The 3,069-nt window shown below is 44.3% G+C and overlaps 1 pseudogene; it reads right to left on the bottom strand.

Moving 5' to 3' along the window:
* Positions 1-1,034: 1,034 nt before the first annotated feature.
* On the bottom strand, positions 1,035-1,499 carry LOC146822687 (large ribosomal subunit protein uL23 pseudogene; annotated as a pseudogene).
* Between the last annotated feature and the right edge of the window lie 1,570 nt (positions 1,500-3,069).

Raw genomic sequence — 3,069 nt, 5'->3', positions numbered from 1 at the left:
GATTTATTGCTGGAATTCTCACGCTATTGCTGGTTTTACACGCTATCGCTGGATTACCTATCGCCTTTACGATACGTGTTGATAATACAGCGCTATCACGGCAAGGAAATCCAGCGATAGCCGGCGATAAAAAAACACCGCTAAGCGCGCTTTGCGATAATTATCGCAAATCGTTGATAATATGCCCCAAAGACTTTGCTCAACACCTAATGCTTACATCTGGAATACACCCTATGGAATTGAGAGCCAACTGCGAACTCTCTTAAAACCCCATGTGATATTTTTTAACGTTAATCTGCATGCTTTTGAATATGAAATTATGCATTAAAATCAGCCTGCCATTCTTATTTTTATACACATCAATGAAACATAGATGATAAAAGTAAATGCTCACACATTTCTTCTCCCTCACTATATATGTGTTATAGAATACATTATTGAATTGAGGGCTTCATTATTCTCGCTTCAAAAATGTACCCCTTTTCAGTTTACTTTTTTGAAGATACCCCAGCCCTTATTACCTTGAGGAGGTGGTGTAATGCCAGGTGCCAGTTATGGCTGCTGCCCAGCAGTGACCTTTAAACATTACATGATGTTAAGCAGAGCTCTGGTATCTACTACATTAACGCATGGAGCAGCTCACCATGGCCGGAGGGAACACATTTGCATGAGGCCATGGCCCCTTGCAAATGGAGTTGTGAATCCTGGCTCTGATGTGTTCAAAGGTAACCCCAATTGTTTGCTGGTTTTATCCTGGGCAGTTTGCTCTGGGTTAGTGGTGGTGTCCTCCTAACACCCACCAGAGTGTGAAAGGCACTAATGTTATGCAGCCTATTTCTTCCAAGAAGACAGAAGGGCTCTGTCACATGAGCCATCTCAAAGACACGCCCCCACAGAGCCCATCCACTTCTACCTGGCACCCCTGTGGAGTGTGGTACGGACCTGAGATTGGTGGAACAGGCCAAACATAAAGTGTTTCCATCCGCCCGAGCAGAGAGTTTATTCTGAACTGTACCGGCGTCTACAGAGAAGGCTTAGATGCCAATTTTGTTGGCTACATCCAGTGCATCATAGTCTGGAGCTAGACGCACATATGCCTTCTTCCCACCGTCTGGCCTGATCAGTGTGTTGACCTTGGCAACATCAATATCATAAAGCTTCTTTACAGCCTGTTTGATCTGGTGCTTGTTAGCCTTGACATCAACAATGAAGACCAGCGTGTTGTTATCCTCAATCTTCTTCATGGCAGACTCCGTGGTAAGCGGGAACTTAATAATTGCATAATGGTCAAGTTTGTTCCTACTAGGAGCACTCTTCCTGGGATACTTCGGTTCCCTCCGTAACCTCAAGGTCCTCGGCCTCCTGAAAGTGGGGGCTGTCCTAATTTTCTTCTTTTTGTGACTGTGTACCCCCTTAAGAACAGCCTTTTTAGCTTTCAAAGCCTTGGACTTTGCTTCGGTTTTAACAGGGACAGCTTACTTCTTGGCCTTCGGTGCCATGTTGGGGGGTAAAAGCCGAGCAGAGAGGGTTTTTCTTTTCTAATCCATCTCGGCCTGGTTATCTCTACCTTACAGTAAGGAATAGTGATCATGTGTGAGTGTTACTTTCTAGAAATGCAGTCGCTATGTCCTTCTTGAGTTTGTGTGCAAAATATATTTTCTTCAGTTATTTAGGGAACACATCTTTATTAATGATTAAGATAAAAGTCGTGGTCCTTGAGGTTTCTTCAATAGGTTTCTGGTCCTTCCTTGACAGCCCAACTGCCACCGGACGTTCTATGACCACCAGACTCCACCTACACGTTGAATGATTTGAGCATTTGATTGGTCAGCCTACGTGATAGTTTACTTTATAAGTAGTTCCAGATGTTTGTCAATGACCATGAACTTCAATGCTGCTTTCACCGATCATCTCAGAAAATAACACTTTTGCTGCCATACTGTCCCTCCTGCAAAGAGCAGCAATAGTGCATAGTGCAACCCCTGTGTCAGCAGAGCCAGTCACATAAAGCACGACACTGTTGTAGAATAGTTTCCCTCCCCTAAAATGGCTACTGCAACATTCAAGCTCGAGGGCCTTACCGGGGCAGTGAGGCTGAACAGCTGTCTCTCCCATCTCTGCTTAGTGCCAGGTCGGTTTCTCCGTGCGCATACACAACAAGGACAGCGATAATCCACCGCTGCGTTCACCACAGTGTCTTCCCCACTCCACCGAGTACCACTTTTATAATCTAGTGAGAGAGGGAGAGAAATAATCATTTAGGTAGCAATTGACTGAGAGCCACTCCTGTCCCGTGGTTTAACGAGAGCGTAAATTGCTTCAGTTTCACTCATATTTGTTACTTGTGTCTGCTTGTTCTGCCTTTTTCAGAGGCACTGGCCTTCTAAATTGCCAGTTTTGCTTTAAATACCACACACTTTTATTGTTACCAATATGGATGGTACATTCTAAATGTCATTGACACTGTCCTGACGATGAGCCTTTGTAAATCGGACTTTTCTGTCGAAATGTCAGCATCATCATGATTTTTCAACGCCTCTATTTTTATCTGAGCAGGGTACCTGGGGAGCATGATGCTCATGTCGGCTTCACTCCTGCTCTGCTTTTCGTGTGCACCTATGACTCGCATCAGCACTCTGCCACTTTACCTAACACACCTATAGCACCTTTGTATCGCAAACCTGTTTTTTAATGAAAGAAGAGTTTAATTGCAAGATGCAAACTCTGCGCTATTCTCAGCATTGAACCTGTTCTCTTGTCCTGTGTGTGTGTTTGCTTTACAGTAACAGGTAATACAAATACCAGTGACATCTCCTTAGCACTATACTTATGTCGCAGGGGCCAAATGTTCCCAATCCGGAGCCCTCCCCCCCCCAGTGCCTTGAGATCCTCACGGGTGAGTAGCGCGCTATACAAACCCCTGATTGATTGATTGATTGATTGATTGATTGATTGATTGATTCAATCCAAATGCTTAAGGAATATAACACTATGTGTACCCGAAGAAAGCACAATCAACTCTATATATTGCTATCCAGACTCTGAGGGTTGTTGCGTTGGCCCCTTCAT

This window comes from Triturus cristatus, chromosome 5_2, assembly GCF_964204655.1.
Source record: "Triturus cristatus chromosome 5_2, aTriCri1.1, whole genome shotgun sequence".
Lineage (NCBI taxonomy): Eukaryota > Metazoa > Chordata > Amphibia > Caudata > Salamandridae > Triturus > Triturus cristatus.
Note: the sequence above shows the minus strand (reverse complement) of the source record. Positions and strands in the feature narration are given on the sequence as shown.